The sequence below is a fragment of the Hemitrygon akajei genome, chromosome 2 (genome assembly GCF_048418815.1).
Source record: "Hemitrygon akajei chromosome 2, sHemAka1.3, whole genome shotgun sequence".
NCBI classification, from domain to species: domain Eukaryota; kingdom Metazoa; phylum Chordata; class Chondrichthyes; order Myliobatiformes; family Dasyatidae; genus Hemitrygon; species Hemitrygon akajei.
Window position 1 is genome coordinate 63,330,489 of NC_133125.1, and position 13,326 is coordinate 63,343,814.

At 42.5% G+C, this 13,326-nt stretch overlaps 1 long non-coding RNA gene across 1 annotated transcript; it reads left to right on the top strand.

The window, feature by feature from the left end:
• The first annotated feature begins 8,293 nt into the window (after nt 1–8,293).
• LOC140737508 (uncharacterized) lies at nt 8,294–11,541 on the top strand. The gene is made up of 2 exons (XR_012101178.1): nt 8,294–8,665; nt 9,365–11,541. It is a non-coding gene; the product is annotated as an uncharacterized lncRNA (long non-coding RNA).
• The last annotated feature ends 1,785 nt before the right edge of the window (nt 11,542–13,326 follow it).

Sequence of the window (13,326 nt, forward strand, 5' to 3'; positions counted from 1 at the left end):
GCTGCTCAGAGCCAACTAATTATTCTGGCAAGATTTATTTCATACTGAAAGACCACAATCATTAAATAGAGTGATTGAAAGCAATAAAATCAATCTCATCATTAATTTTAAACTGTCTTTATCAATAGCACTGGAAGCTTTAGCCTTGTAATTCCTGAGCTGAAATGGAAGTTTTCATTCTCGATGAACTCTTACAAATGCCCCATTTTGGAAGTCTTCCTCTCTTGCTTTTGCAGTTTTATTCAAGAGTGGCGTTCGAGTGCACTGGGGCATTGATGGGAAATCTTCATTGCTGTCACCAATATTTCATTTTTGTTCCACTCAAAAAGTAAAAAAAGAAATCACAAACCTCATTAAAATATAAAGCCAAAGATGACATTATTCCTTCCTTCATATTTGCAAACTGCTTTTTGTTGTTTACAGAAATTGAGAATGGGAGAACTATTCTGCCACCTATCAATCTAATACAGATGTGTGTGAATGTGTATGTGTGCACTTGTGTGCGTGTGTGTTTGTACGTGTGAGTGTGTACGTACATGAGAACATAAGAAATAGGAGCAGGAGTCGGCCAACTGGCCTGTCGAGCTTGCTTCACCATTCAATGAGATCATGGCTGATCTGACCATGGACTCACCTCCACCTACCTGCCTTTTCCCCATAACCCTTAATTCCCCCACTATGCAAAAATCTATCCAATCTTGTCTTAAATATATTTACTGAGGTAGCCTGCACTACTCCACTGGGCAGAGAATTCCACAGATTCACCACTCTCTGGAAAAAGCAGGTCCTCCTCATCTCCATCCTAAATCTACTCCTCTGAATCTTGAGACTATGTTCCCTAGTTCTAGTCTCACCTACCAATGGAAACAACTTTCCTGCCTATATCTTATCTATCCCTTTCATAATTTTATGTTTCTATAAGATCTCCTCTCATTCTTCTGAATTCCAGCGAGTACAGTTCCAGGCAACTCAATCTCTCCTCATAGAATAACCCACTCATCTCTGGAATCAACCTGGTGAACCTCCTCTGCACTGTCTCCAAAGCCAGTATATCCTTCCTCAAATAAGGAGACCAGAACTGCACGCAGAACTCCAGGTGTGGCCTCACCAGTACCCTGTACAGTTGCAGCATAACCTCCCTGCTCGTAAATTCAATCCCTCTAGCAATGAAGGCCAACATTCCATTTGCCTTCTTGATAGCCTGCTGCAGCTGCAAACCGACCTTTTGCAATCCATGCACAAGCACTCCCAAGTCCCTCTGCACAGCAGCTAGCTGCAGATTTTTGCCATTTAAACAATAATCTGATCTTCCATTTTTCCTTCTAAAGTGTGTGACCTTGCATTTACCAATATTGTACTCCATCTTCTAGACCCTTGCCCACGCATGTAACCTATCTATATCTCTCTGCAGGCTCTCCTTAACTTCTGCACAATTTGCTTTTTCACTCAATTTAGTGTCTTGCATAAGTGTATGTGTTTGTACATGATTGTGTACGTGTGTAGGTGTGTGTATATGTACTTTGTGTATGTGTGTAATTTGTGTGTGTGTGTGTGTGTATGTGTATTAACACCACTTATACTTTTTTGTTAGTTGCAGTTGTGTTTTTACATTTAACTTAATCATACAGATTAAAAACAGCATTTGCCCAACAACAGAATTCTGTGGACTTCACTAAAGCTCCTACGTCATTACTTTCTAAATCTATTGAGATTTCTTCTGGGCGTTTTGACTCCACAAAATGGTTGGATTTGAGTCAGTACACAGCTTAATCTTTTCAAACCAAAATCCACACTACCTACTTGTCATTCTACTAGAGCTGGGATATGGATCCAAATGGAGACAGCATTGGTGGGAAACCTTGCTCAGGAAGCTTTCATTTTAGTAAAGGTAATATTTTTTAACCAAGGTCAGCCCATTAACCAGACTGAGAAAATTAAAAGCAGCTGAGAAAGGATGGATCTATAAATTAAGAGCTTTGATAACATCGCTTCAGTGCTATGTCCAGGTAGTTAACCTGTGAAGCCCCCAGAATCTTGAGCAGCATCCTAACTATTAACTGTCCCTACCATGTTCAGACCCCACTGGCTTCATCTCCATTCCACTACAATTTCTTCCCTCACTGACCATTGTCTCCAGTCTACTGCATTCTTACTTCCCAAAACACCTGCCGTTTCCCCAGAATTTTGCCCCAGCTCAACTTCACTCACAGTTCTCCATCCCCACCTTCGTCCCATTACCCCAACCACTACCTCCATCCACCATCAAACCAGCTTCCCCTCAAAGCCTACTTATTCTGCTCCACTCAAACACTCCCACGCCAGCCTCTCCCTACCTGCCTCTCTTGTGTATTGTTTTGCTGCAAGCTTTTCTGCCCGGCGGCAAACCAGCCGTTAAAGCCTGCAAACTGCATGGATAATCCTCTTCTCGATTTCCCAGCTTTGAACATGTGGCTCAGGAGTTCTTTTTCAGTACAGAATAGGATGGTGTGCTTAGGAGGGATGATCACGGATGATTTGACCATCAATCAAAGTAGTGAAATAAAGGCAAGGACGTCTCTGAATGAAGGAAGGTGCAGCTGAGAGAAATGAAATGACATTGTCCACAGGGTTATTTATCAGAGGATTGTTTCTTATTGACAGAGTAATTGACAAGGTGTTTAGCAATCTTTTCACATGGGCTGAATCATTAACATTCATAAATGAAGACACACAGTTTACTCATCGGTTTACATCCTGGAATCGGCCCCTCAGCAAACAGTGGGAGCTTGTGCCTGGAAACCGGATCGCACGGCGCCGTTTGTGTACACTTCACAAATAAATTACAGTGGAAAAATAAAACAAAGTGAAGAAGCTGAAACTTGCAGTGCTTGTGTGAACTTGTGATTTTATTTTCAAGCCTTCAGTACATCTGGAGACACAGGAGGCTGCAGATGCTGGAAGGTGGTGCAATAAACACAAAGCTGGAGGAATCAGCAGCTCGTAGAGTGAAGGTGAGGATGAGAGGGAATCCATCTTTGTTCGATTGGGCGGAGAAGGAATTAGAACAGAAATCCGTGAAATCAAGGAAAAGTGAAAGAAGGTTTAATCATCCATAGTAGAAGGGAAACCATGTGGCCTCCTATATATCGGTGAGACCCGACATAGATTGGGAGACCGCTTCACTGAGCATCTACACTCCATCCGCCAGAACAAGCGGGATCTCCCAGTGGCCACCCATTTTAATTCCACTTCCCATTCCCATTCCGATATGTCCATCCATGGCCTCCTCCACTGTCGGGATAAGACCACACTTAGGTCAGAGGAACAACACCTTATATTCCGTTTGGGTAGCCTCCAACCTGATGGCATGAACATCGATTTCTCCAACTTCCAGTAATGCCTCCCCTCCCCTTCACCATTTCCCATCCCCTTTTCCCTTTCTCATGTTATCTCCTTGCCCTCCCATCACCTCCCTCTGATGCTCCTTCCTACCCCCCCCCCCCCACAGCCTTTTTTTCCTTCATGGCCTTCTGTCTCTTTCACCAATCAACTTCCTAGCTCTTAGTTTCATTCCTCCTGCCTCCAAGTTTCACCTACCACCTGGTGTTTCTCTCTCACCTCCCCCCAACCTATCAAATCTACTCCTCGCCTTTTTTCTCCAGTCCTGAAGGGTTTCAGCCCTAAACATCGTCTAGCTTTTTCCACAGATGCTGCCTGGTCTGCTGAGTTCCTCCAGCATTTTGTGTGTGTTGCTGGGATTTCCAGCATCTGCAGATTTCCTCGTGTTTGGAAAAGCATGTTTATTCTTTCCTTGTCTGCTTCCACCCATCATCAACTTCCCTCTGTCTCCTAACTCCACCCCACCCACTGCTCCTCCCACCACCTCATTTTGCCCATCATTATTCACACTTCCTTGGTCCATATCACCGAGTGGTCCCTGTATCAGCCTTTATACTAGCTATCTTCCCTCTCCAAGTTCAGCTCTGACGTAAGGTCTCAATCTGAAGCATCGTCAGTTCCTCTCCCCTACAGATATTATTCAACTCATTGAGTTTATTCAGTATGAAGTGTTTGTTTTTGCTTCAGTACACCTGACGTGTTAATCTAAAAAGTAATGGATTCCAGTGGAGTATTACACAAATCTGAATGTCACGTCCAGGATTTTCCTCTACGTATCAATGGCCTGAATGGTTTCCTGATCAGGAACTAAATTTTGGAGTTTGGTCCTGGAAAGCCAACTTGGGTTAGTCTCATTTTAGTACTTACCCAGCCCTCTTCCTGATAGCGTGACACATGAGGAGCATGACTTTATTTGTCCAACCCTGTTCAGGTGCCCACCTTTGCTCAGAAAGTCATACCCAGTCAATAGCTTTCAATATGGTGTATGATGTTTTACCCCACCTCCAAATCTCAGTTCTTTTCAGGTCAGTGGAACCAAGTTTTAAAAAAACATGTTTAGAACTATATATGAATTTCTATATATTTGTATCTTGTTTGCTATTGAATAATATATTCATTAACCTAAACAAATCAATAGTTTAGCATGAATCTTCCAATTTGTGGCCGTTGTGTTTTACTGGGTTACACAACCATCCCTGGGAACTGCTGGCGGTAAAGTCTTCTCTCTTTGTAATGTTCAAAGATTTTAGTTTCAGGCAGTGGAGGACGGTGTGGCAGTGTAATTAGGTGACAATCTCAAAGAGTGAAAGTGTAGTGCAGAATTTTAAAATAACTTACATTTGCACGGACATCAGCTGCTGTGAACTTTAAGTGAAAATTTTAACCTGCAGGATCTAGGCCATATCTCTGTTGCCATGACTTTTAACTGCTAAAGCCAGTGAACAAAAAAAACTTATTAGATGCCATGCAGTTCAGGCAAGGTATGTTGCTGGGTATAAACCATACAAACATGGATTCTACTTGCTTCGGGACCTCTTCCTTTACCCATCATTGACTCCAGCTTCCCACCATGAAACAAGAATAAAACCATCAACCGGGAAGAAAGCATTCCCTTTCCTTACACAGATAAAGTGCTTTAGGATCTCAGCAGGTCAGACAGCATTTATGGAGAGGAATGAACAGCTGATGTTTTGACCTGAGACCCTGTGCCCGAGATCTTCTCCATAGATGCTGCATGATCAGCTGAGTTCCTAAAGCATTTTGTGTGAGTTACTCTGGATTTCCAGCATCTGCGGAATCTCTTGTGTTTGTCCCTTCACAGATGCTGTCTGACTCGCTGGGTTCCTCCACCAGTTTGTTTTTCAGCAGGACACTTTGTTTTGAGGAAAGAAGCTTGTTCATTTACCCAGTGCAGAGTGGAGGAAGTTAAAAGGAGGCATGACTGAGGTATATAAAATTATGAGGAGCAAAGACTGCAGGAAACATTTCCTTATATCAGAGGTAGATAAAACATAGATTTAGGGCAAGGGTGGGGGGAGAAGGATACTAAGAGGAGATATGAAGATGTTTATCTATAGAGAGATAAGTACCCAGAATGCACTGCCTGAGAGTATGGTTGAAGCAGGGTCACTGACAGGATTTAAGCAAAATCTACAATGAGCACTTGAATCGCTTAGGCAGACGGAGCAATGGACTAGGTGAGGGGCAATAGGATTAATACGTATGGGTACTGTAACGTTGAATCAGGTTCATGGATCTGGCAAGAGAGACAGAAAACACTGACCACAAATAAGTATATTAATCACTTATTTACAAACAGTAAAAATTCGACCATTCATGTTCCCCAAGTCACAGAAACTACGAAGCTGAATATTCAACAGACATACTTAGCTAAAATGCACCAAGAATATACCTTTGCAATGGTCATGTGCACTGCTTGCCTTAAACAAAGGAAGAGAGAGAACCTCCCACACGTGCTCTCTATATACCCAGGATATTTGAAACTGGATGCCAGGCAGCTAGCCAATGGAAAAAGCAGCTGCAGTTTCTGAACTAACCAATCACAACAGAAGCGACTTTCAACAATCAGAATAAGGCACGTCCCCCACAGGACAGGCACCTACTGGTTAGCGTAGCTGTTGGCCCAATGGCCTGTTTCCATCCTGTGCAATTCTATGAAAACTGAATCTCTGTTCAGCAAATGAATTGGCTGTGGACAGTACGGGTAATGGCTCTGTGCTCACTGCAAACTGTCAATTGTACAGTTAACAGTATCGATGTTCATTGAAAATAGTCTATTTAAAGAGTAGAGCAAACTTAGAATGAAAGAATTTACAGCAATTGCTCCAAAACTAAGTTGGCACTTCTAACAAAATATGGAGGTGATGAGTTAATTTTGTTCTTCTGGTCAGTCCCGGTCATTTGTAGCAGTGCAGTCTCCAGACTTGATTGGCATTGCAATGAACCAATTATTCTCATGCCATATTATCATCTCATCACCTTTAAGTGATCAACAAAAGTACTTACATCTGAATACATGGTTAATGTACTGTGTATTACTCTATTTCATACCGTCACATTGAGTAGGAGGAAAGTAAGTAAAGGAAACACAAAAGACTGCAGATACGACTGAGAGGAACTCAGTAAGCTGACGGTCCATGGAGCATATCGTGACTGATCAATCATCCTTCTTCAAATGCTGCATCTGCCTTAATGACCGACCTGCTAACACTTTCTGGTGACTAGATAATCTGATCCTGACTACACTACTCATGTGGCTGAATGGACTTAATTTACGTAAAGGTAAAACTCTGATAGCCATTAACAGTTGAAATTGCAACTTCTTCTTTGATCTAACACTAAATCTTTCTACTATCTCCTACCTCCTAGCTGAGTAAACAGAATAAGTTCTTTCCCCTGCTCCTGTCTGGTTATCTATGACAGCTACCTGATACAATATTGTTGTTACAAATTCAAAACTTTGAATTACATATTAAGTGGACAAACACAATATTTAGGTTACACTTAAAGTGGGGTTTCACTTTAACAGTGTTTTATTTGGAATTACATAATCACAACAGGCATCACAGTTTAAGAGGGAAATTGCAGACTTCAAAATTTATCCAATTACATTTTTTTTGCTGAAACAGATTAACTGTATACTGTTGCCTCTTTGTTTGCTGAGCTGAAGTACTCTTGTAACTATTTTTAAACTCACACTCTTCTGACAATTAATTGCTCCAAAGGCTCTGCAACTTATGAGGCCCTTAATCAGGATTGTTTATGAATGTTATGAACATTCATAACATAAACAAAATCAAAGGGGTCAGAAAATTTATATTAAATACATATCTCTCTTTTCACACAGGGTGTGGTGGATTTATGGAATGAGTTGCCAAAGAAAACTGTAGAAGCAGGTATATTATAATATTTAAGAGACAGTTGTTCAGACACATGGACAGAAAAAGGCCAATCACAGGCAAATGGAATTAGCTTGGATAGGCTTCCTTTGCAGCATTGATAAGTTGGGCCAAAGGGCCTGTTTCCATAGTGTATGACTCTATGACATTCTCTTCCTTTCCCTCCTACATTTACAGAATCCTTGATTCCCTCCTAGCATGCGGGAATATTAAACCTTTGGTCAATTTCAGGATTATGGGTTACAAACTGTCTCTATTGTCCAGCCATACAGCCTCATGAGTATTAGTGAAGTTAGGCTCCTTTCCTGGAATACGGCTTCAATACAGAGAAATTGTTTCCACTAGTGGATGATTGGTAAGCTTGAGGAATACATCCAAGTTTTAAGGGAAGGGTTTGTAAGAGTGATGCATTGCAACATTCTTTCACAGGCACAGCATTGCTTCTCTGCTGCATGGTTCTATGACACTACAAATAGAGATTATGTTGAAACCATTAACAATGGCAATTTTCAAAAAATATTCAACAGTTGTAACACATGGCGTTTTTCTGTTTGGACTGGAAATAACGTCAGCCTATGGAAAGTTAGCTCCCCTTCTGAAACTCTACGCTTTCTCCCTGTTCCTGTGCCAATTGACATAGCAATGTGTGTCAAGCGATAATAATCTTCTGGCACAGCTTTCAATCAGTGACCCTTGGAGGACTGAACTGGAACACACAGTGAGCTGTGTCTCCAGTATAGAGCTCTGTGCTCACTAGTCACATATTTTTCAACTGCTGTTTCCTTCTCCGTTGTTCAAGACCTCATGACTCCCTTAAGTTGAGAAATATTTATTTAGTTCTGAGTTTTCAAGTCACTCCCATTGCTTTTCCTTTTGCTTATTCTCAAATGTTAGTTAAAAAGGGTATTTTCTTCCTTTGGAGTTTCATGGATTTGTTCAGACACTAAAGCAGCAGTTTGCAAAAGTGTGTGTGTGTGTGTGTGTGTGTGTGTGTGTGTGTGTGTGTGTGTGTGTGTGTGTGTGTGTGTGTGTGTGTGTGTGTGTGTGTGTGTGTGTGTGTGTGTGTGTGTGTGTGTGTGTGTGTGTGTGTGTGTGTGAGAGAGAGAGAGAGAGAGAGAGAGAGACTAAAGTGCTGTGGGTCTTCATTAGACAACTCCTACAGAGGCCCCGAGAAAGGTTATAGCTCGAAAGGAGTCATTCACCCCGTCAAGTCCGCTGCGGTGCTATGTAAGAACAATCCAGGCGATCCACACTGTGGGAGTCATTTAAAAGTGAAATTATGTTTTTGTAAGTGTAAAAGTATGAAGAGCAAGACCAAGGAGCCAAAACTGTCAAAGGTTGAGTAAAGCAAAGAAAGGAAACATATGGTAAGCTTAGTGAACGAAAAACAAGGCAAAGCAACATCAAGGAAAATGCCGGAATATTTTATAAATACAGTAAAGGGAAGGGAGTGACCAGGGAAAGAACATATTCCTAAAAGGGCAATCTGTGCTCAGGACAGGGGATGTAGGAGAGCTTGTGATGGTCAAGCTGGTGTCTGAAGAGAGCTTTAAATAACTAAAGAGGGATCGCACAGGTTGGAGAACTGTGAAGCCCATCTTTGACGCTCCAGTGGGAAGCGATTAAGGAGATGAGATCATCAAGAGCTTCGTCATCCTCAAAGGTGTTCAGAAGGTGTCTGGAAGCTATTCAACCTGACAGCAAGAACATTGTTCTCTCTAACTTCTGGTCATTTCTCCACCTCCTCCTTTTCTCTTTTTCCATTCACCATTCTTATTCCCCTCTAACCCCTTCTCTTCTCACTGCTCATTACCCCCTCTGGTGTCCCTCCTCCTTCCCTTTCTCCCATGGTCCACTCTCCTCTCCTATCAGATTCCTTCCTCTCCAGCCCTTAACCTCCCCACCTAACACCTTACAGCTTCTATCTTCATCCCCCTCCCCCACCCATCACCCTTCCCCCTCACTTGGTTTCATCTACATTTGCCAGTTTGCCCTCCCTCCCTTCTTATTCTGGCTTCTTCAAACTTCCTTTCCAGTGTTGATAAACTGTTTATCTTTCTCCATAGATGCTGCCTGACCTGAGTTCCTCCAGAATTTTGTGTGTGGAACAGAAATATTGATAATTCGAAACAAACGGAATCTTCTCCTTCTGATTTTAAGGGGTTATGGTATCGAGAGAGGAACTCTGAGAGTTTGAGAGATGGCAAGCTTCAGCCTTTGCCTTGGAATTCTCCAAGATCACCTTTTGATTATGAATCCACTCCACGGAGTAGAATGAGATGTGCTCCTGCTTCTTCCAAGTGTTTTAACAGGAGAGGTCTGTGATCCATAGCCTTAATGAAGAGGAGGCTTAGTAGCATTCTCACTAACGGACACATTGAATCACCTGGAACTTCCAGTCACGGAGTGTTTAGCAGGAGTGTTGGTCCAGCCACCGATCCTGGAGAAACTGATAGGCCCCATTCATTCCTTTGGGATCAATAAAACTCAGGGAAGTGTTAGCTCTGTGGGACCTGATGAGGCAAGACTTGCTGAAAATGCTATGCTTCTAGCTGGCAGCATTAGGAATCCCCAAAGAAGGATGTCATCACCCTTGTTGACAGAAGTGGAGAGAGGGAATTGACAAGCCATCTCACTAAAAGTAATCTCCGGCCATATCAACTCTGTTTCAGCACAGGTGATTCCCCCAAACCAACCCTGTGATGTATCCAGCAGAAAAATCTCTGAAAGCCTATTGCTGCTCAGGGATATCATCTCCTACATGTGGGATTGTGGGTACACTCTAGCTTCGTCAGCTTGGAGAAGGAGGAGGCCATTGACAAGATACCGTGAGGACCAGAGTCAACAGCAGGAAGAGTGCAACTATGTTCTTCGGCAACTGGCCCACCCTTTCCACTGTTTCCTTCATGACTATCTGCATGTGCTGGGGATCTAGTTCAGAGAATTCAGGGCGTGTAGCAAGAAATGGCTGAAGGCAAGCTCCACCAAAAGCTGGGGCAGCGGGAGTGGTGGGGAAGAACACAGCTATCAGGTGTGAATTGCTCTTTCTGTTGCTGTACCTGGCCCACCCCCCACCCCCAAGCAACCTTCACTTTCATCTGGGCATCGAAAGTGGAGCATGTCCAATGAGTCACACAGTACAAGTCTCCAGAGAAGCAAGGGAAGTGTGTACCCAACATTACCCTGGCCCTAATGGCCACCTTTGTAAGCGGCTGTGTGTAAAAATCAAGCATGTACTCACCAGATGCCAAGTTTCTACCTGTCCCTGATGTTGCGAAGGATGGACATTGCCTTAATTCCAACCTTGCCACACTATCCATCCTTCATTAAAACACTTCTGCAGAAAACCTTTCTTGACCATAGGTTTATCAGTCAGTGGTCAACATGGAAGGTTCTAGAGGCCTTGCAGGAGAAGGACACCATGAATCCTATGGAATGGTTTCCCAAGCTGGCTGACTAAGTCATTTCGCAGAATGCTTCATCACAGAGCTCGGCTGCAAGCACCAACCATCATGTGGACGACAGCGTGAAGGGCCCTTCCCAACAAATGCTTCCTGCACCATTGGAGTCTCACTTAGTCTTTCATGACCTTGATCTTTCAGCCAATAATACAGACCCTTCATGACCTTAAATACTGATATTGTATCCTCTCTCAAACTTCTCCTTTCAAGGAGAATGAAATGAACTTCTCCAGTCTTCTCCAATAACAGGAATCGTGGATCTATGGAGTCATTGTAGCAAATCTCTTCTGGACTCTTTATAGGCCCTCACATCTTTCCATGAACTGAACACAATGTTCCAAACCAGGGTTTTTAAAGGTTCATCATGACAGTTTTACACCTGTATTCAATTCTTTTAGTTATGTAGCCCAGGATCCAGAACTCTTTTTTAAATACTTTTGCAATCTGCTTAAAATACTTTCAGCAATTAATGCACACAATAACTCAAAGCTAAGTAGTAATATAAGTTTTGGGGGGGGTGGAAAGACACATACTCTAAATAATTAGGCGAGGATATGAGAAGAAATATGAAGTAGAGAAATGTAGAGTACTCTATGTTGGGAGAAAAAATACAAATGCATAATATTCTTGAACTGGGTGAAAATGCTGGTGTTCAGAGGGTTTTAGGTGTCCTTGTACATGAATCATTTGAAGTTATCATGGAAGTCCAGCAAGCAAGTAGTATTGTTGACTTTTATATGAAATATTGTATAAGAATAAACTTACAGATCTTATTGAAATTATATATGACCGCACGGTAAATGTTGTGTACTGGTGCATTGTGAACAATGTATATACTTGTCAGGTGGGTTTGCAAAAATGACTCAAGATGTTGATTCCTAGGATGGGCATATGATCGATATAAACAAAAGTAAGATGACTGTGTATAGTCAACATTTTGGCTGAGACCTTTCAGGGGTCGACTGTACCCTTCTCCACAGATCCTGCCTGGCCTGCTGAGTTCCTTCAGCATTTTGTGTGTGTTGCTTGTATTTCCAGCATCTGCAGATTTGTGACTATGTATAGTAAACCTTTGGAATTCAGTACCCTGCTGAGCTGTAGAGGCTCATTCACTGAGTACGTTCAAGAGAGAGATAGCTGAAAGCTTGCATAACATAAGAATCAAGGGATGTAAGGTTGGTGCACAAAAGATCAACAACAACTAAATGATGAAGGAAGCACCAGGGCTGACTGCTTTACTTAAGTTTCTGCTTCTATATTCTTATACCCTCCAATATCACTATTCCTCTAGCCCTTTGAGAATCACACATTTTTACTAAACAAAAGGCAAGATTTCCCTTTAAGAAAGCCATGCTGCCTTTGCCCTGTTTTATCACGTGCCTCCAAGTATCTCAACACCCCATCCTTAACAATGGCTCTAACATATTGCCACCCACTGAAGTCAGGCTAATTGGCCTATAATTTCCTGTATTTTGCCTCTCTCCCTCCCTCCCTCCCTCTTAAAAAATTAAGTGACATTTGCAATTTTCCAGTCCTCTGGAGCCATTCCAGAATCAAGTGATTCTTTAAAGATCATTACTAGTGCCTCCACAATCCCTTCAGCTACTCTTTGGGAACCCTGGGTGTAGTCCATCTGGCCCCTCTGGACTTATTTACCTTCAGACCTTTCAGCTTCCCAAGCACCTTCTCTTCAACGACACTCACTTCCCATTCCCATCCCGACATGTCAATCCATGGCCTCCTCTACTGCCGCAATGAGGCCACACTCGGGTTGAAGGAGAAACACCTTATAATCTCTTTGGGTAGCAGCCAACCTGATGGCATGAACATTGATTTGTTGAATTTCCAGTAATTGCTCCCCCACTATCATTCCCATTCTCGTTGCCCCCTCTCACCTTCCCTGCTCATCACCTCACTCTAATGCTCCCTGCCCTTCCCTTTCTAACCTCTCCTACCAGAATTCCTTCTCCAGCACTTTGTCTCTTTCACCCATCAACTTCCTCGCTCTTTACTTCACCTCTCCCCACCTCCCGGTTTCACTTATCACCTATCACCTTGTACTTCTTCCACTCCTCCCCCCACCTTCTTACTCTAACTTCTCATCCTTTTTTCCAGTCCTGATGAAAGGTCTTGGCCCAAAGCATTGACTGTTTACTCTTTTTCCATAGATGCTATCTTCTCGTCTTTGTGCAGTCACCCATCTAGTTGACTCTGTCAATGCCTTTCAATTCCGTAACTTTTATACCGGAGGCAGAAGGTACATGGAACCACCACCTCCTGTAGGTTCTCCTCCAGTACGTGTTCCATTCTAATTAGAAATACAGTGTTGTTCTTTCTTTATTTTTGGGTCTAAATCTTGGAACTCCTTACCTAATAACACTTTCATGTACCTTCAACGGAAGAACAGCAGCAACTCAAAATAAAGGCTCCACGTGTCAAACAATAATGCCAAACTTGCCCATAAGACCTGCATCCTGATAAAAGAAATTTAAAAATCTCACTATCAAATCCTGAGAGTTGCTTTGAACCAAAAACAAATTTTGACCTGTGGGTTAAAGAGCAGGTCA